Consider the following 27,782-nt stretch of genomic DNA (forward strand, 5'->3'; position numbering starts at 1 on the left):
CTCACCTCATGTAGCATTGTTCCCCTCACCCTTTTGTCTCTCACCTCATGTAGCATTGTTCCCTTCACTCTTCTGTCTCTCACCTCATGTTGCATTGTTTCCCTCACTCTTCTGTCTCTCACCTCATGTAGCATTGTTCCCCTCACTCTTCTGTCTCTCACCTCATGTAGCATTGTTCCCCTCACTCTTCTGTCTCTCACCTCATGTAGCATTGTTCCCCTCACGCTTCTGTCTCTCACCTCATGTAGCATTTCCCCCCTTAATCTTCTGTCTCTCACCTCATGTAGCATTGTTCCCCTCACTCTTCTGTCTCTCAACTCATGTAGCATTGTTCCCCTCACTCTTCTGTCTCTCACATCATGTAGCATTGTTCCCCTTACTCTTCTGTCTCTCACCTCATGTTGCATTGTTCCCCTTAATCCTCTGTCTCTCACCTCATGTAGCATTGTTCCCCTCACTCTTCTGTCTCTCACCTCATGTAGCATTGCCCCTTCACTCTTCTTTCTCTCACCACATGTATTATTGTTCCCCTTAATCTTCTGTCTCTCACCTCATGTAGCATTGTTCCCCTCACTCTTCTGTCTCTCACCTCATGTAGCATTGTCCTCCTCACTCTGTTGTCTCTCACCTCATGTAGCATTGTTCCCCTCACTCTTCTGTCTCTCACCTCATATAGCATTGTCCTCCTCACTCTGTTCTCTCTCACCTCATGTAGCATTGTTCCCCTCACTCTTTTGTCTCTCACCTCATGTAGCATTGTTCCCCTCACTCTTCTGTCTCTCACCTCATGTAGCATTGCCCCTTCACTCTTCTTTCTCTCACCACATGTAGCATTGTTCCCCTTAATCTTCTGTCTCTCACCTCATGTAGCTGTGCCCCCCTCACTCTTTTTTCTCTCTCACCTCATGTAGCATTGTTCCCCTCACTCTTCTGTCTCTTACCTCATGTAGCATTGTTCGCCTTACTCTTCTGTCTCTCACCTCATGTAGCATTGTTCCTCTCACTCTTATGTCTCTCAACTCATGTAGCATTGCCCCCTTTACTCTTCTGTCTCTCACCTCATGTAGCATTGTCCCCCTTACTCTTCTGTCTCTCACCTCATGCAGCATTGTTCCTCTCACTCTTTTGTCTCCCACCTCATGTAGCATTGCCCTCTTACTCTTCTGTCTCTCACCTCATGTAGCATTGCCCCCCTTACTCTTCTGTCCCTCTCCTCATGTAGCATTGTTACCTTACTCTTCTGTCTCTCACCTCATGTAGCATTGTTCTCCTCACTCTTCTGTCTCTCACCTCATGTAGCATTGTTCCTCTCACTCTTTTGTCTCCCACCTCATGTAGCATTGCCCTCTTACTCTTCTGTCTCTCTCCTCATGTAGCATTGCCCCCCCTACTCTTCTGTCCCTCTCCTCATGTAGCATTGTTCCCCTCACTCTTCTGTCTCTCACCTCATGTAGCATTGTTCCCCTCACTCTTCTGTCTCTCACCTCATGTAGCATTGTTCCCCTCACTCTTCTGTCTCTCACCTCATGTAGCATTGTCCCCCTTACTCTTCTGTCTCTCTCCTCATGTAGCATTGTTCCCCTCACTCTTCTGTCTCTCACCTCATGTAGCATTGTTCCCCTTACTCTTCTGTCTCTCACCTCATGTAGCATTGTTCCCCTTAATCCTCTGTCTCTCTCCTCATGTAGCATTGTTCCCCTCACTCTTCTGTCTCTCACCTCATGTAGAATTGTTCCCCTCACTCTTCTGTCTCTCACCTCATGTAGCATTGTTCCCCTCACTCTTCTGTCTCTCACCTCATGTAGCATTGTTCCCCTCACTCTTTTGTCTCTCACCTCATGTAGCATTGTTCCCCTCACTCTTCTGTCTCTCACCTCATGTAGCATTGTTTCCCTCACTCTTCTGTCTCTCACCTCATGTAGCATTGTTCCCCTCACTCTTCTGTCTCTCACCTCATGTAGCATTTCCCCCTTACTCTTCTGTCTCTCACCTCATGTAGCATTGTTCCCCTCACGCTTCTGTCTCTCACCTCATGTAGCATTTCCCCCCTTAATCTTCTGTCTCTCACCTCATGTAGCATTGTTCCCCTCACTCTTCTGTCTCTCAACTCATGTAGCATTGTCCCCATTACTCTTCTGTCTCTCACCTCATGTAGCATTGCCCCCCTTACTCTTCTGTCTCTTACCTCATGTAGCATTGTTCCCCTCACTCTTCTGTCTCTCACCTCATGTAGCATTGTTCCCCTCACTCTTCTGTCTCTTACCTCATGTAGCATTGCCCCCTCACTCTTCTGTCTCTCACGTCATGTAGCATTGTCCCCCTCACTCTTCTGTCTCTCACCTCATGTAGCATTACCCCCTCACTCTTCTGTCTCTCACCTCATGTAGCATTGTTCCCCTCACTCTTTTATCTCTCACCTCATGTAGCATTGTTCCCCTCACTCTTCTGTCTCTCACCTCATGTAGCATTGATCCCCACACTCTTCTGTCTCTCACCTCATGTAGCATTGCCCTCCTCACTCTTTTGTCTCTCACCTCATGTAGCATTGTTCCCCTTAATCCTCTGTCTCTCACCTAATGTAGCATTGTTCCCCTTACTCTTCTTTCTCTCACCTCATGTAGCATTGCCCTCCTCACTCTTTTTTGTCTCTCACCTCATATAGCATTGTTCTCTTTACTCTTCTGTCTCTCACCTCATGTAGCTGTGTCCCCCTCACGCTTCTGTCTCTCACGTCATGTAGCATTGTTCCCCTCAGTCTTCTGTCTCTTACCTCATGTAGCATTGCCCCCTCACTCTTCTGTCTCTCAAGTCATGTAGCATTGTCCCCCTCACTCTTCTGTCTCTCACCTCATGTAGCATTACCCCCTCACTCTTCTGTTTCTCACCTCATGTAGCATTGCCCCCTCACTCTTCTGTCTCTCACCTCATATAGCATTGTTCCCTTCACTCTTCTGTCTCTCACCTCATGTAGCATTACCCCCTCACTCTTCTGTCTCTCACCTCATGTAGCATTGTTCCCCTCACTCTTCTGTCTCTCACCTCATGTAGCATTGTTCCTCTCACTCTTATGTCTCTCACCTCATGTAGCATTGCCCCCTTTACTCTTCTGTCTCTCACCTCATGTAGCATTGTCCCCCTTACTCTTCTGTCTCTCACCTCATGCAGCATTGTTCCTCTCACTCTTTTGTCTCCCACCTCATGTAGCATTGCCCTCTTACTCTTCTGTCTCTCACCTCATGTAGCATTGCCCCCCTTACTCTTCTGTCCCTCTCCTCATGTAGCATTGTTACCTTACTCTTCTGTCTTTCACCTCATGTAGCATTGTTCTCCTCACTCTTCTGTCTCTCACCTCATGTAGCATTGTTCCTCTCACTCTTTTGTCTCCCACCTCATGTAGCATTGCCCTCTTACTCTTCTGTCTCTCTCCTCATGTAGCATTGCCCCCCTACTCTTCTGTCCCTCTCCTCATGTAGCATTGTTCCCCTCACTCTTCTGTCTCTCACCTCATGTAGCATTGTTCCCCTCACTCTTCTGTCTCTCACCTCATGTAGCATTGTTCCCCTCACTCTTCTGTCTCTCACCTCATGTAGCATTGTCCCCCTTACTCTTCTGTCTCTCTCCTCATGTAGCATTGTTCCCCTCACTCTTCTGTCTCTCACCTCATGTAGCATTGTTCCCCTTAATCCTCTGTCTCTCACCTCATGTAGCATTGTTCCCCTCACTCTTCTGTCTCTCACCTCATGTAGCATTGTTCCCCTCACTCTTTTGTCTCTCACCTCATGTAGCATTGTTCCCCTTACTCTTCTGTCTCTCACCTCATGTAGCATTGTTCCCCTTAATCCTCTGTCTCTCACCTCATGTAGCATTGTTCCCCTCACTCTTTTGTCTCTCACCTCATGTAGCATTGTTCCCCTTACTCTTCTGTCTCTCACCTCATGTAGCATTGTTCCCCTTAATCCTCTGTCTCTCTCCTCATGTAGCATTGTTCCCCTCACTCTTCTGTCTCTCACCTCATGTAGCATTGTTCCCCTCACTCTTCTGTCTCTCACCTCATGTAGCATTGTTCCCCTCACTCTTTTGTCTCTCACCTCATGTAGCATTGTTCCCCTCACTCTTCTGTCTCTCACCTCATGTAGCATTGTTCCCCTCACTCTTCTGTCTCTCACCTCATGTAGCATTGTTCCCCTTACTCTTCTGTCTCTCACCTCATGTAGCATTGTTCCCTTTAATCCTCTGTCTCTCACCTCATGTAGCGTTGTTCCCCTCACTCTTCTGTCTCTCACCTCATGTTGCATTGTTCCCCTTACTCTTCTGTCTCTCACCTCATGTAGCATTGTTCCCTTTAATCCTCTGTCTCTCTCCTCATGTAGCATTGTTCTCCTCACTCTTCTGTCTCTCACCTCATGTAGCATTGTTCCCCTCACTCTTCTGTCTCTCACCTCATGTAGCATTGTTCCCCTCACTCTTTTGTCTCTCACCTCATGTAGCATTGTTCCCCTCACTCCTCTGTCTCTCACCTCATGTAGCATTGTTCCCCTCACTCTTTTGTCTCTCACCTCCTGTAGCATTGTTCCCCTCACTCTTCTGTCTCTCACCTCATGTAGCATTTTTTCCCTCACTCTTCTGTCTCTCACCTCATGTAGCATTGTTCCCCTCACTCTTCTGTCTCTCACCTCATGTAGCATTTCCCCCTTACTCTTCTGTCTCTCACCTCATGTAGCATTGTTCCCCTCACGCTTCTGTCTCTCACCTCATGTAGCATTTCCCCCCTTAATCTTCTGTCTTTCACCTCATGTAGCATTGTTCCCCTCACTCTTCTGTCTCTCACCTCATGTAGCATTGTCCCCATTACTCTTCTGTCTCTCACCTCATGTAGCATTGCCCCCGTTACTCTTCTGTCTCTTACCTCATGTAGCATTGTTCCCCTCACTCTTCTGTCTCTCACCTCATGTAGCATTGTTCCCCTCACTCTTCTGTCTCTCACCTCATGTAGCATTGTTCCCCTTAATCTTCTGTCTCTCACCTCATGTAGCATTGTCCTCCTCACTCTTTTGTCTCTCACCTAATGTAGCATTGTTCCCCTCACTCTTCTGTCTCTTGCCTCATGTAGCATTGCCCCCTCACTCTTCTGTCTCTCACGTCATGTAGCATTGTCCCCCTCACTCTTCTGTCTCTCACCTCATGTAGCATTACCCCCTCACTCTTCTGTCTCTCACCTCATGTAGCATTGTTCCCCTCACTCTTTTATCTCTCACCTCATGTAGCATTGTTCCCCTCACTCTTCTGTCTCTCACCTCATGTAGCATTGATCACCACACTCTTCTGTCTCTCACCTCATGTAGCATTGCCCTCCTCACTCTTTTGTCTCTCACCTCATGTAGCATTGTTCCCCTTAATCCTCTGTCTCTCACCTAATGTAGCATTGTTCCCCTTACTCTTCTTTCTCTCACCTCATGTAGCATTGCACTCCTCACTCTTTTGTCTCTCACCTCATGTAGCATTGTTCTCCTTACTTTTCTGTCTCTCACCTCATGTAGCTGTGTCCCCCTCACTCTTCTGTCTCTCACGTCATGTAGCATTGTTCCCCTCAGTCTTCTGTCTCTTACCTCATGTAGCATTGCCCCCTCACTCTTCTGTCTCTCACGTCATGTAGCATTGTCCCCCTCACTCTTCTGTCTCTCACCTCATGTAGCATTACCCCCTCACTCTTCTGTTTCTCACCTCATGTAGCATTGCCCCCTCACTCTTCTGTCTCTCACCTCATGTAGCATTGTTCCCTTCACTCTTTTGTCTCTCACCTCATGTAGCATTGTTCCCCTCACTTTTCTGTCTCTCACCTCATGTATCATTGATCCCTTCACTCTTCTGTCTCTCACCTCATGTAGCATTGCCCTCCTCACTCTTTTGTCTCTCACTTCATGCAGCATTGTTCCTCTCACTCTTTTGTCTCTCACCTCATGTAGCATTTTTCCTCTCACTCTTTTGTCTCCCACCTCATGTAGCATTGCCCTCTTACTCTTCTGTCTCTCACCTCATGTAGCATTGCCCCCCCTACTCTTCTGTCCCTCTCCTCATGTAGCATTGTTCCCCTCACTCTTCTGTCTCTCACCTCATGTAGCATTGTTCCCCTCACTCTTTTGTCTCTCACCTCATGTAGAATTGTTCCCCTTACTCTTCTGTCCCTCTCCTCATGTAGCATTGTTACCTTACTCTTCTGTCTCTCACCTCATGTAGCATTGTTCCCCTAACTCTTCTGTCTCTCACCTCATGTAGCATTGTTCTCCTCACTCTTCTATCTCTCACCTCATGTAGCATTGTTCCTCTCACTCTTTTGTCTCCCACCTCATGTAGCATTGCCCTCTTACTCTTCTGTCTCTCACCTCATGTAGCATTGTCCCCCTACTCTTCTGTCCCTCTCCTCATGTAGCATTGTTCCCCTCACTCTTCTGTCTCTCACCTCATGTAGCATTGTTCCCCTCACTCTTCTGTCTCTCATTTCATGTAGCATTGTCCCCCTTACTCTTCTGTCTCTCTCCTCATGTAGCATTGTTTCTCTCACCTCATGTAGCATTGTTCCCCTTACTCTTCTGTCTCTCACCTCATGTAGCATTGTTCCCCTTAATCCTCTGTCTCTCACCTCATGTAGCATTGTTCCCCTCACTCTTCTGTCTCTCACCTCATGTAGATTGCCCCTTCACTCTTCTTTCTCTCACCACATGTAGCATTGTTCCCCTTAATCTTCTGTCTCTCACCTCATGTAGCATTGTTCCCCTCACTCTTCTGTCTCTCACCTCATGTAGCATTGTTCCCCTCACTCTTCTGTCTCTCACCTCATGTAGCATTGTTCCCCTCACTCTTCTGTCTCTCACCTCATGTAGCATTGTTCCCCTTAATCCTCTGTCTCTCACCTCATGTAGCATTGTTCCCCTCACTCTTCTGTCTCTCACCTCATGTAGATTGCCCCTTCACTCTTCTTTCTCTCACCACATGTAGCATTGTTCCCCTTAATCTTCTGTCTCTCACCTCATGTAGCATTGTTCCCCTCACTCTTCTGTCTCTCACCTCATGTAGCATTGCCCCCCTATTCTTCTGTCCCTCTCCTCATGTAGCATTGTTCCCCTCACTCTTCTGTCTCTCACCTCATGTAGCATTGTTCCCCTCACTCTTCTGTCTCTCATCTCATGTAGCATTGTTCCCCTCACTCTTCTGTCTCTCATTTCATGTAGCATTGTCCCCCTTACTCTTCTGTCTCTCTCCTCATGTAGCATTGTTCCCCTCACTCTTCTGTCTCTCACCTCATGTAGCATTGTTCCCCTTACTCTTCTGTCTCTCACCTCATGTAGCATTGTTCCCCTTAATCCTCTGTCTCTCACCTCATGTAGCATTGTTCCCCTCACTCTTCTGTCTCTCACCTCATGTAGCATTGCCCCTTCACGCTTCTTTCTCTCACCACATGTAGCATTGTTCCCCTTAATCTTCTGTCTCTCACCTCATGTAGCATTGTTCCCCTCACTCTTCTGTCTCTCACCTCATGTAGCATTGTCCTCCTCACTCTGTTGTCTCTCACCTCATGTAGCATTGTTCCCCTCACTCTTTTGTCTCTCACCTCATGTAGCATTGTTCCCCTCACTCTTCTTTCTCTCACCTCATGTAGCATTGTCCCCCTCACTCTTTTGTCTCTCACCTCATGTAGCATTGTTCCCCTCACTCTTTTGTCTCTCACCTCATGTAGCATTGTTCCCCTCACTCTTCTGTCTCTCACCTCATGTAGCATTGCCCCTTCAGTCTTCTTTCTCTCACCACATGTAGCATTGTTCCCCTTAATCTTCTGTCTCTCACCTCATGTAGCTGTGTCCCCCTCACTCTTTTTTCTCTCTCACCTCATGTAGCATTGTCTCCCTCACTCTGTTGTCTCTCACCTCATGTAGCATTGTCCTCCTCACTCTTCTGTCTCTCACCTAATGTAGCATTGTTCCCCTCACTCTTTTGTCTCTCACCTCATGTAGCATTGTCCTCCTCACTCTGTTGTCTCTCACCTCATGTAGCATTGTTCCCCTCACTCTTTTTTGTCTCTCACCTCATGTAGAATTGTTCCTCTTACTCTTTTGTCTCTCACCTCATGTAGCATTGTTCTCCTTACTCTTCTGTCTCTCACCTAATGTAGCATTGTTCCCCTCACTCTTCTGTCTCTTACCTCATGTAGCATTGCCCCCTCACTCTTCTGTCTCTCAGGTCATGTAGCATTGTCCCCCTCACTCTTCTGTCTCTCACCTCATGTAGCATTACCCCCTCACTCTTCTGTCTCTCACCTCATGTAGCATTGTTCCCCTCACTCTTTTATCTCTCACCTCATTGTAGCATTGTTCCCCTCACTCTTCTGTCTCTCACCTCATGTAGCATTGATCCCCTCACTCTTCTGTCTCTCACCTCATGTAGCATTGCCCTCCTCACTCTTTTGTCTCTCACCTCATGTAGCATTGTCCCCCTTAATCCTCTGTCTCTCGCCTAATGTAGCATTGTTCCCCTTACTCTTCTTTCTCTCACCTCATGTAGCATTGCCCTCCTCACTCTTTTGTCTCTCACCTCATGTAGCATTGTTCTCCTTACTCTTCTGTCTCTCACCTCATGTAGCTGTGTCCCCCTCACTCTTCTGTCTCTCACCTCATGTAGCATTGTCCTCCTCACTCTGTTGTCTCTCACCTCATGTAGCATTGTTCCCCTCACTCTTTTGTCTCTCACCTCATGTAGCATTGTTCCCCTCACTCTTCTGTCTCTCACCTCATGTAGCATTGCCCCTTCACTCTTCTTTCTCTCACCACATGTAGCATTGTTCCCCTTAATCTTCTGTCTCTCACCTCATGTAGCTGTGTCCCCCTCACTCTTTTTTCTCTCTCACCTCATGTAGCATTGTCCTCCTCACTCTGTTGTCTCTCACCTCATGTAGCATTGTTCCCCTCACTCTTTTGTCTCTCACCTCATGTAGAATTGTTCCCCTTACTCTTCTGTCTCTCACCTCATGTAGCATTGTCCTCCTCACTCTTCTGTCTCTCACCTAATGTAGCATTGTTCCCCTCACTCTTTTGTCTCTCACCTAATGTAGCATTGTCCTCCTCACTCTGTTGTCTCTCACCTCATGTAGCATTGTTCCCCTCACTCTTTTTTGTCTCTCACCTCATGTAGAATTGTTCCCCTTACTCTTTTGTCTCTCACCTCATGTAGCATTGTTCTCCTTACTCTTCTGTCTCTCACCTAATGTAGCATTGTTCCCCTCACTCTTCTGTCTCTTACCTCATGTAGCATTGCCCCCTCACTCTTCTGTCTCTCACGTCATGTAGCATTGTCCCCCTCACTCTTCTGTCTCTCACCTCATGTAGCATTACCCCCTCACTCTTCTGTCTCTCACCTCATGTAGCATTGTTCCCCTCACTCTTTTATCTCTCACCTCATGTAGCATTGTTCCCCTCACTCTTCTGTCTCTCACCTCATGTAGCATTGATCCCCTCACTCTTCTGTGTCTCACCTCATGTAGCATTGCCCTCCTCACTCTTTTGTCTCTCACCTCATGTAGCATTGTTCTCCTTAATCCTCTGTCTCTCACCTAATGTAGCATTGTTCCCCTTACTCTTCTTTCTCTCACCTCATGTAGCATTGCCCTCCTCACTCTTTTGTCTCTCACCTCATGTAGCATTGTTCCCCTTAATCCTCTGTCTCTCACCTCATGTAGCATTGTTCTCCTTACTCTTCTGTCTCTCACCTCATGTAGCTGTGTCCCCCTCACTCTTCTGTCTCTCACGTCATGTAGCATTGTTCCCCTCACTCTTCTGTCTCTTACCTCATGTAGCATTGCCCCCTCACTCTTCTGTCTCTCACGTCATGTAGCATTGTCCCCCTCACTCTTCTGTCTCTCACCTCATGTAGCATTACCCCCTCACTCTTCTGTTTCTCACCTCATGTAGCATTGCCCCCTCACTCTTCTTTCTCTCACCTCATGTAGCATTGTTCCCTTCACTCTTTTGTCTCTCACCTCATGTAGCATTGTTCCCCTCACTCTTCTGTTTCTCACCTCATGTATCATTGATCCCCTCACTCTTCTGTCTCTCACCTCATGTAGCATTGCCCTCCTCACTCTTTTGTCTCTCACCTCATGCAGCATTGTTCCTCTCACTCTTTTGTCTCCCATCTCATGTAGCATTGTTCCCCTAACTCTTCTGTCTCTCACCTCATGTAGCATTGTTCCTCTCACTCTTTTGTCTCCCACCTCATGTAGCATTGCCCTCTTACTCTTCTGTCTCTCACCTCATGTAGCATTGCCCCCCCTACTCTTCTGTCCCTCTCCTCATGTAGCATTGTTCCCCTTACTCTTCTGTCTCTCGCCTCATGTAGCATTGTTCCCCTCACTCTTCTGTCTCTCACCTCATGTAGCATTGTCCCTCTTACTCTTCTGTCTCTCTCCTCATGTAGCATTGTTATCCTCACTCTTCAGTCTCTCACATCATGTAGCATTGCTCCTTCACTCTTCTGTCTCTTACCTCATGTAGCATTGCCCCCTCCCTCTTCTGTCTCTCATCTCATGTAACATTGTTCCTCTTACTCTTCTGTCTCTCACCTCATGTAGCATTGTTCCCCTCACTCTTCTGTCTCTCACCTCATGTAGCATTGTTCTCCTTACTCTTCTGTCTCTCACCTCATGTAGCTGTGTCCCTCTCACTCTTCTGTCTCTCACCTCATATAGCATTGTTCCCCTTAGTCTTCTGTCTCTCACCTCCTGTAGCAATGTCCCTCTCACTCTTCTGTCTCTCACTTCATGTAGCATTGCCCCCCTCACTCTTCTGTCTCTCACCTCATGTAGCATTGTTCCCCTCACTCTTCTGTCTCTCACCTCATGTAGCATTGTTCCCCTCACTCTTCTTTCTCTCACCTCATGTAGCATTGCCCCCCTTACTTTTCTGTGCCTCTCCTCATGTAGCATTGTTCCCCTTACTCTTCTGACTCTCACCTCATGTAGCATTGTTCCCCTTACTCTTCTGTCTCTCAACTCATGTAGCTGTGCCCCACTCACTCTTCTGTCTCTCACCTCATGTTGCATTGTTCCCCTCACTCTTCTGTCTCTCACCTCATGTAGCATTGTCCTCCTCACTCTTTTGTCTCTCACCTCATGTAGCATTGTTCTCCTTACTCTTCTGTCTCTCACCTCATGTAGCTGTGTCCCCCTCACTCTTCTGTCTCTCACCTCATGTAGCATTGTTCCCCTCACTCTTCTGTCTCTTACCTCATGTAGCATTGCCCCCTCACTCTTCTGTCTCTCACCTCATGTAGCATTGTTCCCCTTACTCTTCTGTCTCTCACCTCATGTAGCATTGTTCCCTTTAATCTTCTGTCTCTCGCCTCATGTAGCATTGTCCTCCTCACTCTTTTGTCTCTCACCTCATATAGCATTGTTCCCCTCACTCTTCTTTCTCTCACCTCATGTAGCATTGTTCCCCTTACTCTTCTGACTCTCACCTCATGTAGCATTGTTCCCCTCACTCTTCTGTCTCTCACCTCATGTAGCATTGTTCTCCTTAATCCTCTGTCTCTCACCTAATGTAGCATTGTTCCCCTTACTCTTCTTTCTCTCACCTTATGTAGCATTGCCCTCCTCACTCTTTTGTCTCTCACCTCATGTAGCATTGTTCTCCTTAATCCTCTGTCTCTCACCTAATGTAGCATTGTTCCCCTTACTCTTCTTTCTCTCACCTCATGTAGCATTGCCCTCCTCACTCTTTTGTCTCTCACCTCATGTAGCATTGTTCCCCTTAATCCTCTGTCTCTCACCTCATGTAGCATTGTTCTCCTTACTCTTCTGTCTCTCACCTCATGTAGCTGTGTCCCCCTCACTCTTCTGTCTCTCACGTCATGTAGCATTGTTCCCCTCACTCTTCTGTCTCTTACCTCATGTAGCATTGCCCCCTCACTCTTCTGTCTCTCACGTCATGTAGCATTGTCCCCCTCACTCTTCTGTCTCTCACCTCATGTAGCATTACCCCCTCACTCTTCTGTTTCTCACCTCATGTAGCATTGCCCCCTCACTCTTCTTTCTCTCACCTCATGTAGAATTGTTCCCTTCACTCTTTTGTCTCTCACCTCATGTAGCATTGTTCCCCTCACTCTTCTGTTTCTCACCTCATGTATCATTGATCCCCTCACTCTTCTGTCTCTCACCTCATGTAGCATTGCCCTCCTCACTCTTTTGTCTCTCACCTCATGCAGCATTGTTCCTCTCACTCTTTTGTCTCCCATCTCATGTAGCATTGTTCCCCTAACTCTTCTGTCTCTCACCTCATGTAGCATTGTTCCTCTCACTCTTTTGTCTCCCACCTCATGTAGCATTGCCCTCTTACTCTTCTGTCTCTCACCTCATGTAGCATTGCCCCCCCTACTCTTCTGTCCCTCTCCTCATGTAGCATTGTTCCCCTTACTCTTCTGTCTCTCACCTCATGTAGCATTGTTCCCCTCACTCTTCTGTCTCTCACCTCATGTAGCATTGTTCCTCTTACTCTTCTGTCTCTCTCCTCATGTAGCATTGTTATCCTCACTCTTCAGTCTCTCACATCATGTAGCATTGCTCCTTCACTCTTCTGTCTCTTACCTCATGTAGCATTGCCCCCTCCCTCTTCTGTCTCTCATCTCATGTAACATTGTTCCTCTTACTCTTCTGTCTCTCACCTCATGTAGCATTGTTCCCCTCACTCTTCTGTCTCTCACCTCATGTAGCATTGTTCTCCTTACTCTTCTGTCTCTCACCTCATGTAGCTGTGTCCCTCTCACTCTTCTGTCTCTCACCTCATATAGCATTGTTCCCCTTAGTCTTCTGTCTCTCACCTCCTGTAGCAATGTCCCTCTCACTCTTCTGTCTCTCACTTCATGTAGCATTGCCCCCCTCACTCTTCTGTCTCTCACCTCATGTAGCATTGTTCCCCTCACTCTTCTGTCTCTCACCTCATGTAGCATTGTTCCCCTCACTCTTCTTTCTCTCACCTCATGTAGCATTGCCCCCCTTACTTTTCTGTGCCTCTCCTCATGTAGCATTGTTCCCCTTACTCTTCTGACTCTCACCTCATGTAGCATTGTTCTCCTTACTCTTCTGTCTCTCACCTCATGTAGCTGTGTCCCCCTCACTCTTCTGTCTCCCACCTCATGTAGCATTGCCCTCTTACTCTTCTGTCTCTCACCTCATGTAGCATTGCCCCCCCTACTCTTCTGTCCCTCTCCTCATGTAGCATTGTTCCCCTCACTCTTCTGTCTCTCACCTCATGTAGCATTGTTCCCCTCACTCTTCTGTCTCTCACCTCATGTAGCATTGTTCCCCTCACTCTTCTGTCTCTCACCTCATGTAGCATTGTCCCTCTTACTCTTCTGTCTCTCTCCTCATGTAGCATTGTTATCCTCACTCTTCAGTCTCTCACATCATGTAGCATTGCTCCTTCACTCTTCTGTCTCTTACCTCATGTAGCATTGCCCCCTCCCTCTTCTGTCTCTCATCTCATGTAACATTGTTCCTCTTACTCTTCTGTCTCTCACCTCATGTAGCATTGTTCTCCTTACTCTTCTGTCTCTCACCTCATGTAGCTGTGTCCCTCTCACTCTTCTGTCTCTCACCTCATATAGCATTGTTCCCCTTAGTCTTCTGTCTCTCACCTCCTGTAGCAATGTCCCTCTCACTCTTCTGTCTCTCACTTCATGTAGCATTGCCCCCCTCACTCTTCTGTCTCTCACCTCATGTAGCATTGTTCCCCTCACTCTTCTGTCTCTCACCTCATGTAGCATTGTTCCCCTCACTCTTCTTTCTCTCACCTCATGTAGCATTGCCCCCCTTACTTTTCTGTGCCTCTCCTCATGTAGCATTGTTGCCCTTACTCTTCTGACTCTCACCTCATGTAGCATTGTTCCCCTTACTCTTCTGTCTCTCAACTCATGTAGCTGTGCCCCACTCACTCTTCTGTCTCTCACCTCATGTTGCATTGTTCCCCTCACTCTTCTGTCTCTCACCTCATGTAGCATTGTCCTCCTCACTCTTTTGTCTCTCACCTCATGTAGCATTGTTCTCCTTACTCTTCTGTCTCTCACCTCATGTAGCTGTGTCCCCCTCACTCTTCTGTCTCTCACCTCATGTAGCATTGTTCCCCTCACTCTTCTGTCTCTTACCTCATGTAGCATTGCCCCCTCACTCTTCTGTCTCTCACCTCATGTAGCATTGTTCCCCTTACTCTTCTGTCTCTCACCTCATGTAGCATTGTTCCCTTTAATCTTCTGTCTCTCGCCTCATGTAGCATTGTCCTCCTCACTCTTTTGTCTCTCACCTCATATAGCATTGTTCCCCTCACTCTTCTTTCTCTCACCTCATGTAGCATTGCCCCCCTTACTTTTCTGTGCCTCTCCTCATGTAGCATTGTTCCCCTTACTCTTCTGACTCTCACCTCATGTAGCATTGTTCCCCTTACTCTTCTGTCTCTCAACTCATGTAGCTGTGCCCCCCTCACTCTTCTGTCTCTCACCTCATGTTGCATTGTTCCCCTCACTCTTCTGTCTCTCACCTCATGTAGCATTGTTCCCCTTACTCTTCTGTCTCTCACCTCATGTAGCATTGTCCTCCTCACTCTTTTGTCTCTCACCTCATGTAGCATTGTTCTCCTTACTCTTCTGTCTCTCACCTCATGTAGCTGTGTCCCCCTCACTCTTCTGTCTCTCACCTCATGTAGCATTGTTCCCCTCACTCTTCTGTCTCTTACCTCATGTAGCATTGCCCCCTCACTCTTCTGTCTCTCACCTCATGTAGCATTGTTCCCCTTACTCTTCTGTCTCTCACCTCATGTAGCATTGTTCCCTTTAATCTTCTGTCTCTCGCCTCATGTAGCATTGTCCTCCTCACTCTTTTGTCTCTCACCTCATATAGCATTGTTCCCCTCACTCTTTTGTCTCTCACCTCATGTAGCATTGTTCCCTTTAATCTTCTGTCTCTCAACTCATGTAGCATTGTTCCCTTCATATTCTTCGCTTACATTTATATTTCATGGTTTACAAATGTGTTGCGGTCGTAACAGTTTTGTTTTAATTACTGAGTAAAATTTTCTCGTTTTTATGTGCGAGATTTCACGTATTGAAAACTCAGAAACGAATGAGACATTTGAAAAGGTGCCAACCTCCTAAGTGTCTATAAATCCAGCCCTGTTTGTCAGGGGACGTTTGAATCTTCACTTTGGAGTTTTTGGTACATTTGTTGGTGTTTTGTTATCAAGAAGTATTTGACATTTTTATAAAATTGTCTCTTAGGAACTTTCATCCGTTAATGCTTCTCTGTGAGAGTGTAAATAAATTGTTTACTTTATGTGCAGTAAAACAACTCTACAATATATATATTTTTTTATTTATGTTGTCCCTTTTCATGTAAGTGCACACTCTCTGCCTGTGATTCTCACTGAGACCTGATATTCAAAGCATTGACAGTCAAGATATTCTAATGCGGGCGAGCCGCAATGTCTCTCCCATAGAAGTCAATGGGTCATCACCACCTACATTGCCGACATCGACAATTTGCTGCGGCCAGTGCCCTATTTGAAGTGGGCCTACAAGGCGCAGACTGAAACTACAAATATTTTTCATGTAGGCAAACTTTAATTATTGCCATAGGGACCTAAGTTTTACTAAAGCTACACTAACTAGCTCAGGCAACGTAGTCTCGACAGCTGATAACTGGCGAGACAAACATCGCCACTACCCTCCTCGCAAACTTCACTTAGCTGATTCAAACATATTGTTCTTTTGTCGATGTGTCAGAATCAAAGTGTAGGCTTCTCCCACTAGCACTCTGCTAACCTCCCCTGAACGCCTATATATACGTCACGCCTAAGCTATACTCCCCCTTCTCTGCCTCACTACCTCCCACTGAACGCCAACACCTACCTCACAACTAACCTACACGCCCCCTGCACTGCCCAGCTAACTCCCCCTCACCGCCTACACCTACGTCAAATTTAACCTACACTCCCCATGGCCGACTATTCCTATGACACATTTAACCTACACTACCCCTGCTCCTCCTCACTACCTCCCACCGACCACCTACACCAGAACTAACCTATACTCCCCCTGCTCTGCCTCACTACCTCCCACCAACCACCTACACCAGAACTAACCTACACTCCCCCTGCTCCGCCTCGCTACCTCCCACCGACCGCCTACACCTACGTCACAACTAACTTACACTCCCCCTGCTCTGCCTCGCTACCTCCCACCAACTGCCTACATCTACGTCACAACTAACCTACACTACCCCTGCTCTGCCTCGCTACCTCCCACCGACCGCCTACACCTACGTCACAACTAACTTACACTCCCCCTGCTCTGCCTCGCTACCTCCCACCAACTGCCTACATCTACGTCAGAACTAACCTACACTCCCCCTGCTCTGCCTCGCTACCTCCCACCGACCGCCTACACCTACGTCACAACTAACTTACACTCCCCCTGCTCTGCCTCGCTACCTCCCACCGACCACCTTCACCAGAACTAACCTACACTCCCCCTGCTCTGCCTCGCTACCTCCCACCGACCGCCTACACCTACGTCAGAACTAACCTACACTCCCCCTGCTCTGCCTTGCTACCTCCCACCAACATCTACTTCACAACTAACCTACACTCCCCCTGCTCTGCCTCGCTACCTCCCACCGACCACCTACACCTACTTCACAACTAACCTACACTCCCCCTGCTCTGCCTCGCTACCTCCCACCGACCAACTACACCTACGTCACAACTAACTTACACTCCCCCTGCTCTGCCTCGCTACCTCCCACCAACTGCCTACATCTACGTCAGAACTAACCTACACTCCCCCTGCTCTGCCTCGTTACCTCCCACCGACCGCCTACACCAGAACTAACCTACACTCCCCCTGCTCTGCCTCGCTACCTCCCACCGACCAACTACACCTACGTCACAACTAACCTACACTTCCCCTGCTCTGCCTCCCACCGACCGCCTACACCTACGTCACAACTAACCTACACTCCCCCTGCTCTGCCTCGCTACCTCCCACCGACTGCCTACACCTACGTCACAACTAACTTACACTCCCCCTGCTCTGCCTCGCTACCTCCCACCAACTGCCTACATCTACGTCAGAACTAACCTACACTCCCCCTGCTCTGCCTCGCTACCTCCCACCGACCGCCTACACCTACGTCAGAACTAACTTACACTCCCCCTGCTCTGCCTCGCTACCTCCCACCAACTGCCTACATCTACGTCAGAACTAACCTACACTCCCCCTGCTCTGCCTCGCTACCTCCCACCGACTGCCTACATCAGAACTAACCTACACTCCCCCTGCTCTGCCTCGCTACCTCCCACCGACCGCCTACACCTACGTCACAACTAACCTACACTCCCCCTGCTCTGCCTCGCTACCTCCCACCGACTGCCTACACCTACGTCACAACTAACTTACACTCCCCCTGCTCTGCCTCGCTACCTCCCACCAACTGCCTACATCTACGTCAGAACTAACCTACACTCCCCCTGCTCTGCCTCGCTACCTCCCACCGACCGCCTACACCTACGTCAGAACTAACTTACACTCCCCCTGCTCTGCCTCGCTACCTCCCACCAACCGCCTACACCTACGTCACAACTAACCTACACTCCCCCTGCTCTGCCTCGCTACCTCCCACCGACCGCCTACACCTACGTCACAACTAACCTACACTCCCCCTGCTCTGCCTCGCTACCTCCCAATGACCACCTACACCTACGTCAGAACTAACCTACACTCCCCCTCCACATACTGCCTACTGTCAGAATAATACCTCACTATAATAAACAATATTAAATAATAAACCTCCCAATTATAACTGTGATGCTATGTTGCTAAACTAATAATTAATGTTTAAATAATGTGTCGCAGAGATGCGCTAAAACGCCTCCGACCAACTGCCGCTTCTTTTAATTTTAAGAATAGGGTTTTTTATTTTCTAGCCTAGGTTTTTTTTTTTAGTTAGTTTTTATTATTTTGGGGGGTAGGGGGCTATTGTAATTTTATTTTAGTATTAGGGTTAAGTTTTTTTTTGGGTGGGTTTAGTGTTAGGTATAATAATAAGTTGGTTGTTGTTTTTTGGATACTGTAGTTTATTATGTTTTTGTAACTTAGATATATTTAATTTTTTTCTAACTTAAGGGGGTTAGTTTGATTTTGGGGTATATGGCAACATAGGAGTTAATAGTTTATTGCGGGGGGTATATGGCGGAACAGGGGTTAATAGTTTATTGCGGGGGGTATATGGTGGAACAGGGGTTAATAGTTTATTGCGAGGGGTATATGGCGAAACGGGTTAATAGTTTATTGCGGGGGGTGGAACAGGGGTTAATAGTTTATTGCGGGGAGGTATATGGCAGAACGGGTTAATAGTTTATTGCGGTGGGTATATGGCAGAACAGGGGTTAATAGTTTATTGCGGTGGGTATATGGCAGAACAGGGGTTAATAGTTTATTGCGGTGGGTATATGGCAGAACAGGGGTTAATAGTTTATTGCGGTGGGTATATGGCGGCACAGGGGTTAATAGTTTATTGCGGGGGGGGTATATGGTGGAACAGGCGTTAATAGTTTATTGCGGGGAGGTATATGGCAGAACGGGTTAATAGTTTATTGCGGGGGGTATATGGCAGAACAGGGGTTAATAGTTTATTGCGGTGGGTATATGGCAGAATAGGGATTTATAGTTAGCAACTTGCGGTGGGTATGTGGCAGCATATGGGTTAATAGATACTAGCGGTGGGTATGTGGAGGTTGAGGGGTTAATAGTTAGCGACTTGCAGTGGGTATGTGGTGGCATAGGGGTAAATAGGATAGATACTTGTGACGGTTTAGATCTTTATTAGTTTAGTGTTAGTTTGCGATCGTGGGGTACTTTGCTTTAGGATTAGCGGTTAGGCAGACAGCAGTTATACAAAGGGATCCTTTAGTATACATTACCAATATGGTCGGCGATGATGGAACCAGCATTGCTGATCAATGGCATGTAAAGTAAACGCCTTTCGGCGATGTCACAACGGCGGATCCCTTAGAATATTTTGTGGCCTTATAGCACTTTCGATCATCGGTGCCCGAGTTAGCTCTCTCTGTCAATAATTCACAGTTAGTGAGCTCTCTATAACAATCATTCTCAGTGAGTGAGCTCTCTCTATAACAATCATTCTCAGTGAGTGAGCTCTCTCTATAACAATCATTCTCAGTGAGTGAGCTCTCTCTATAACAATCATTCTCAGTGAGTGAGCTTTCTCTATAACAATCATTCTCAGTGAGTGAGCTCTCTCTATAACAATCATTCTCAGTGAGTGAGCTCTCTCTATAACAATCATTCTCAGTGAGTGAGCTCTCTCTATAACAATCATTCTCAGTGAGTGAGCTCTCTCTATAACAATCATTCTCACTGAATGAGCTCTCTATAACAGTCATTCTCAGTGAGTGAGCTCTCTCTATAAAAGTCATTCTCAGTGAGTGAGCTCTCTCTATAACAATCATTCTCACTGAATGAGCTCTCTATAACAGTCATTCTCAGTGAGTGAGCTCTCTCTATAACAATCATTCTCAGTGAGTGAGCTCTCTCTATAACAATCATTCTTAGTGAGTGAGCTCTCTCTATAACAATCATTCTCAGTGAGTGAGCTCTCTCTATAACAACCATTCTCAGAGAGTGAGCTCTCTCTATAACAATCATTCTCAGTGAGTGAGCTCTCTCTATAACAATCATTCTCAGTGAGTGAGCTCTCTCTATAACAATCATTCTCACTGAATGAGCTCTCTCTAGAACAGTCATTCTCAGTGAGTGAGCTCTCTATAACAATCATTCTCAGTGAGTGAGCTCTCTCTATAATAATCATTCTCAGTGAGTAAGCTCTCTATAACAATCACTCAGTGAGTGAGCTCTCTATAATAATCATTCTCAGTGAGTGAGCTCTCTCTATAATAATCATTCTCAGTGAGTGAGCTCTCTCTATAATAATCATTCTCAGTGAGTGAGCTCTCTCTATAACAATCATTCTCAGTGAGTAAGCTCTCTCTATAATAATCATTCTCAGTGAGTGAGCTCTCTCTATAATAATCATTCTCAGTGAGTGAGCTCTCTCTATAATAATCATTCTCAGTGAGTGACCTCTCTATAATAATCATTCTCAGTGAGTGAGCTTTCTCTATAACAATCATTCTCAGTGAGTCAGCTCTCTATAATAATCATTCTCAGTGAGTGAGCTCTCTCTATAATAATCATTCTCAGTGAGTGAGCTCTCTCTATAATAATCATTCTCAGTGAGTGATCTCTCTATAATAATCATTCTCAGTGAGTGAGCTCTCTCTATAATAATCATTCTCAGTGAGTGAGATCTCTATAACAATCATTCTCAGTGAGTGAGATCTCTATAACAATCATTCTCAGTGAGTGAGCTCTCTCTATAATAATCATTCTCAGTGAGTGAGCTCTCTATAATAATCATTCTCAGTGAGTGAGCTCTCTCTATAATAATCATTCTCAGTGAGTGAGATCTCTATAACAATCATTCTCAGTGAGTGAGATCTCTATAACAATCATTCTCAGTGAGTGAGCTCTCTCTATAATAATCATTCTCAGTGAGTGAGCTCTCTCTATAACAATCATTCTCAGTGAGTGAGCTCTCTCTATTATAATCATTCTCAGTGAGTGAGCTCTCTCTATAATAATCATTCTCAGTGAGTGAGCTCTCTCTATAACAATCATTCTCAGTGAGTGAGCTCTCTCTATAACAATCATTCTCAGTGAGTGAGCTCTCTATAACAATCATTCTCAGTGAGTGAGCTCTCTCTATAACAATCATTCTCAGTGAGTGAGCTCTCTCTATAACAATCATTCTCAGTGAGTGAGCTCTCTCTATAACAATCATTCTCACTGAATGAGCTCTCTATAACAGTCATTCTCAGTAAGTGAGCTCTCTCTATAAAAGTCATTCTCAGTGAGTGAGCTCTCTCTATAACAGTCATTCTCAGTGAGTGAGCTCTCTCTATAACAATCATTCTCAGTGAGTGAGCTCTCTCTATAACAGTCATTCTCAGTGAGTGAGCTCTCTCTATAACAATCATTCTCACTGAATGAGCTCTCTATAACAGTCATTCTCAGTGAGTGAGCTCTCTCTATAGCAGTCATTCTCAGTGAGTGAGCTCTCTCTATAACAATCATTCTCAGTGAGTGAGCTCTCTCTATAACAATCATTCTTAGTGAGTGAGCTCTCTCTATAACAATCATTCTCAGTGAGTGAGCTCTCTCTATAACAACCATTCTCAGAGAGTGAGCTCTCTCTATAACAACCATTCTCAGAGAGTGAGCTCTCTCTATAACAATCATTCTCAGTGAGTGAGCTCTCTCTATAACAATCATTCTCAGTGAGTGAGCTCTCTCTATAACAATCATTCTCACTGAATGAGCTCTCTCTAGAACAGTCATTCTCAGTGAGTGAGCTCTCTATAACAATCATTCTCAGTGAGTGAGCTCTCTCTATAACAATCATTCTCAGTGAGTCAGCTCTCTCTATAACAATCATTCTCAGTGAGTCAGCTCTCTCTATAATAATCATTCTCAGTGAGTGAGCTCTCTATAATAATCATTCTCAGTGAGTGAGCTCTCTATAATAATCATTCTCAGTGAGTGAGCTCTCTCTATAATAATCATTCTCAGTGAGTGAGCTCTCTCTATAACAATCATTCTCAGTGAGTAAGCTCTCTCTATAATAATCATTCTCAGTGAGTGAGCTCTCTCTATAATAATCATTCTCAGTGAGTGAGCTCTCTCTATAATAATCATTCTCAGTGAGTGAGCTCTCTCTATAACAATCATTCTCAGTGAGTGAGATCTCTATAACAATCATTCTCAGTGAGTGAGATCTCTATAACAATCATTCTCAGTGAGTGAGCTCTCTCTATAATAATCATTCTCAGTGAGTGAGCTCTCTCTATAACAATCATTCTCAGTGAGTGAGCTCTCTCTATAACAATCATTCTCAGTGAGTGAGCTCTCTCTATAATAATCATTCTCAGTGAGTGAGCTCTCTCTATAATAATCATTCTCAGTGAGTGAGCTCTCTCTATAACAATCATTCTCAGTGAGTGAGCTCTCTCTATAATAATCATTCTCAGTGAGTGAGATCTCTCTATAACAATCATTCTCAGTGAGTGAGCTCTCTCTATAACAATCATTCTCAGTGAGTCAGCTCTCTCTATAATAATCATTCTCAGTGAGTGAGATCTCTATAACAATCATTCTCAGTGAGTCAGCTCTCTCTATAATAATCATTCTCAGTGAGTGAGATCTCTATAACAATCATTCTCAGTGAGTGAGATCTCTATAATAATCATTCTCAGTGAGTGAGATCTCTATAACAATCATTCTCAGTGAGTGAGATCTCTATAACAATCATTCTCAGTGAGTGAGATCTCTCTATAACAATCATTCTCAGTGAGTGAGCTCTCTCTATAATAATCATTCTCAGTGAGTGAGATCTCTCTATAACAATCATTCTCAGTGAGTGAGCTCTCTATATAACAATCATTCTTAGTGAGTGAGCTCTCTCTATAACAATCATTCTCAGTGAGTGAGCTCTCTCTATAACAACCATTCTCAGAGCGTGAGCTCTCTCTATAACAATCATTCTCAGTGAGTGAGCTCTCTCTATAACAATCATTCTCACTGAATGAGCTCTCTCTAGCACAGTCATTCTCAGTGAGTGAGCTCTCTATAACAATCACTCAGTGAGTGAGCTCTCTATAATAATCATTCTCAGTGAGTAAGCTCTCTATAACAATCACTCAGTGAGTGAGCTCTCTATAATAATCATTCTCAGTGAGTGAGCTCTCTATAATAATCATTCTCAGTGAGTGAGCTCTCTCTATAATAATCATTCTCAGTGAGTGAGCTCTCTCTATAACAATCATTCTCAGTGAGTAAGCTCTCTCTATAATAATCATTCTCAGTGAGTGAGCTCTCTCTATAATAATCATTCTCAGTGAGTGAGCTCTCTATAATAATCATTCTCAGTGAGTGAGCTCTCTCTATAACAATCATTCTCAGTGAGTCAGCTCTCTCTATAATAATCATTCTCAGTGAGTAAGCTCTCTATAACAATCACTCAGTGAGTGAGCTCTCTATAATAATCATTCTCAGTGAGTGAGCTCTCTCTATAATAATCATTTTCAGTGAGTGAGCTCTCTCTATAATAATCATTCTCAGTGAGTGAGCTCTCTCTATAACAATCATTCTCAGTGAGTAAGCTCTCTCTATAATAATCATTCTCAGTGAGTGAGCTCTCTCTATAATAATCATTCTCAGTGAGTGAGCTCTCTCTATAATAATCATTCTCAGTGAGTGATCTCTCTATAATAATCATTCTCAGTGAGTGAGCTCTCTCTATAACAATCATTCTCAGTGAGTCAGCTCTCTATAATAATCATTCTCAGTGAGTGAGCTCTCTCTATAATTATCATTCTCAGTGAGTGAGCTCTCTCTATAATAATCATTCTCAGTGAGTGAGCTCTCTATAATAATCATTCTCAGTGAGTGAGCTCTCTCTATAATAATCATTCTCAGTGAGTGAGATCTCTATAACAATCATTCTCAGTGAGTGAGATCTCTATAACAATCATTCTCAGTGAGTGCGCTCTCTCTATAATAATCATTCTCAGTGAGTGAGCTCTCTCTATAACAATCATTCTCAGTGAGTGAGCTCTCTCTATAACAATCATTCTCAGTGAGTGAGCTCTCTCTATAATAATCATTCTCAGTGAGTGAGCTCTCTCTATAACAATCATTCTCAGTGAGTGAGCTCTCTCTATAATAATCATTCTCAGTGAGTGAGATCTCTCTATAACAATCATTCTCAGTGAGTGAGCTCTCTATAACAATCATTCTCAGTGAGTCAGCTCTCTCTATAATAATCATTCTCAGTGAGTGAGATCTCTATAACAATCATTCTCAGTGAGTGAGATCTCTATAATAATCATTCTCAGTGAGTGAGATCTTTATAACAATCATTCTCAGTGAGTGAGATCTCTCTATAACAATCATTCTCAGTGAGTGAGCTCTCTCTATAATAATCATTCTCAGTGAGTGAGATCTCTCTATAACAATCATTCTCAGTGAGTGAGCTCTCTATAACAATCATTCTCAGTGAGTCAGCTCTCTCTATAATAATCATTCTCAGTGAGTGAGATCTCTATAACAATCATTCTCAGTGAGTGAGATCTCTATAACAATCATTCTCAGTGAGTGAGATCTTTATAACAATAATTCTCAGTGAGTGAGATCTCTCTATAACAATCATTCTCAGTGAGTGAGCTCTCTCTATAATAATCATTCTCAGTGAGTGAGATCTCTATAACAATCATTCTCAGTGAGTCAGCTCTCTCTATAATAATCATTCTCAGTGAGTGAGATCTCTATAACAATCATTCTCAGTGAGTCAGCTCTCTCTATAATAATCATTCTCAGTGAGTGAGATCTCTATAACAATCATTCTCAGTGAGTGAGATCTCTATAACAATCATTCTCAGTGAGTGAGATCTCTATAACAATCATTCTCAGTGAGTGAGCTCTCTCTATAATAATCATTCTCAATGAGTGAGATCTCTATAACAATCATTCTCAGTGAGTGAGATCTCTATAACAATCATTCTCAGTGAGTGAGCTCTCTCTATAACAATCATTCTCAGTGAGTGAGATCTCTATAACAATCATTCTCAGTGAGCTCTCTCTATAATAATCATTCTCAGTGAGTCAGCTCTCTCTATAATAATTATTCTCAGTGAGTGAGATCTCTATAACAATCATTCTCAGTGAGTGAGATCTCTATAACAATCACTCAGTGAGTGAGCTCTCTATTATAATCATTCTCAGTGAGTGAGCTCTCTATAATAATCATTCTCAGTGAGTGAGCTCTCTATACCAATCTCTCAGTGAGTGAGCTCTCTTTAACAATCATTCTCAGTGAGTGAGATCTCTATAACAATCACTTAGTGAGTGAGCTCTCTATAACAATCACTCAGTGAGTGAGCACTGATACATACTGAGTGGGCACAGACTATCTTTGTCAGACACATAATCTGTTTATTTACACACATTTTCCTGCTGTAATAATCAGATCATTGTTTGGTTGTAGCATCAGATATTGTGTAAGGCAATGATGGAATTGCTTGTCAGGGTCCCTGATTATCAGTGCAGGCCGTACCATGAGTCATTGCTGCTGCCCAGTAACCACAAAGGGCCGTATTGTCAATATGTGCTGTAGAGGGGGCTAAGATGTAAATAGATGGATCTTGTGGGCTCAGGGAACATCTGCAAATATCTATCTGACTCTTCTAAGAGATAAGCAGGAGACCAGTAATGTCAGCCGGGGGCCATTTTGTGGATCACAAACACCCTTTATCCTCCATGTAACACCTTCATTGCCAGGAGCCTACAAATAAACTGACTTCATTGGGTTAAATGACCTTTTTTTTTGTTTTAAAGATGATTTATTTATTTTTAGTTCCTGTAACATCTCAGTGCCCTGAGCTAAGGCGTCAGGAGCGAGGAGCCTTGTGAAAATGCAGAAGCTGAGATTATAAAAGGCTAAATTTAATGTGCTTCAGCAAACACAGCCTCTGCCAGCTGCTGCCATGCCGTCCTGTGTCTTCTGATTCACTCCCACAATGCAATGTGCCTGCTCTCATTCACTCACACAATCCTTTAACTCGCACACAAACTTCTCTCATATACTCACTCACTTTTCATTCACTCACACTCCTGTCACATTCTGTCATGCACATCCATAAGGCTTCTCTCATTCATTCACACTCAGCCATAAGGCTTGTCTCATTCACTCACATGCAGCCATAATGCTTCTCTCATTCCCTCACACTCAGCCATAATGCTTCTCTCATTCCCTCACACTCGGCCATAATGCTTTTCTCATTCCCTCACACTCGGCCATACTGCTTCTCTCATTCCCTCACACTCAGCCATAATGCTTCTCTCATCCCCTCACACTCAGCCAGAAGGCTTCTTTCATTCACTCACACTCAGCCATAAGGCTTGTCTCATTCACTCACATGCAGCCATAATGCTTCTCTCATTCACTCACACTCAGCCATAATGTTTCTCTCATTCCCTCACACTCAGCAATAATGCTTCTGTCATTCCCTTACATGCAGCCATAATGCTTCTATCATTCCCTCACACTCAGCCAGAAGGCTTCTCTCATTCACTCACACACAGCCATAATGCTCCTCTCATTCACTCACACACAGCCATAAGACTTCTCTAATTCACTCACATGCAGCCATAATGCTTCTCTCATTCACTCACACTCAGCCATAATGCTTCTGTAATTCCCTTACATGCAGCCATAATGTTTCTCTCATTCACTTACACTCAGCCATAATGCTTCTGTCATTCACTTGCACGCAGCCATAAGGCTTCTCTCATTCACTCACGCTCAGCCATAAGGCTTCTCTCACTCACACAGCTATTATGCGTGTCTAATTCCCTCACACTCAGCCATAATGCTTCTCTCATTCCCTCACACTCAGCCATATGGCTTCTTTCATTCACTCACACTCAGCCATAAGGCTTGTCTAATTCATTCACACTCAGCCAGAAGGCTTCTCTCATTTACTCATACTCCTGTGACATTCTTTCATGTACATCCATAAGGTTTATCTTATTTACTCACACGCAGCCATAATGCTTTTCTCATTCACTCACATGCAGCCAAAAGGCTTCTCTCATTCACTCACATGCAGTTATAATGCTTCACTCATTCACTCACATGCAGCCATAATGCTTCTCTCATTCACTCACACACACCCATAATGCCTCTCTCATTCACTCATCCATAATGCCTCTCTCATTTACTCACACCCAGCCAAAAGGCTTCACTCATTCATGCACATGCAGCCATAATGCTTCTCTCATTCACTCACTCAGTCATAATGCTTCTCTCATTCACTCACACACAGCCATGATGCTCCTCTCATTCACTCACACGCAGCCATAGGACTTCTCTAATTCACTCACATGCAGCCATAATGCGTCTCATTCATTCACATGCAGCCATTATGCTTCTCTCATTCACTCACACTGTCATAATGCTTCTCTCATTCACTCACACGCAGCCATAATGCTTCTCGCATTCACTCACCCATAATGCCTCTCTCATTCACTCACACCCAGCCATAAGGCTTCTCTCATTCACTCACATGCAGCCATAATGCTTCACTCATTCACACACATGCAGCCGTAATGCTTCTCTCATTCACTCAGTCATAATGCTTCACTCATTCACTCACACACAGCCATAATCCTCCTCTCATTCACTCACACGCAGCCATAAGACTTCTCTAATTCACTCACATGCAGCCATAATGCTTCACTCATTCATTCACATGCAGCCATAATGCTTCTCTTATTTACTCACACTCAGCTATAATGCTTCTCTCATTCACTCACACTCAGCCATAATGCTTCTATCATTCCTATACATGCAGCCATAATGCCTCTCTCATTCACTCAAACTCAGCCGTAAGGCTTCTCTCAATTACACAGCTATTATGCATGTCTCATTCCCTCACACTCAGCCATAATGCTTCTCTCATTCCCTCACACTCAGCCATAAGGCTTCTTTCATTCCCTCACATGCAGCCATTATGCTTGTCTCATTCACTCACACTCAGCCATAATGCTTCTGTCAT

This window comes from Bombina bombina, chromosome 7, assembly GCF_027579735.1.
Source record: "Bombina bombina isolate aBomBom1 chromosome 7, aBomBom1.pri, whole genome shotgun sequence".
Taxonomy (NCBI): domain Eukaryota; kingdom Metazoa; phylum Chordata; class Amphibia; order Anura; family Bombinatoridae; genus Bombina; species Bombina bombina.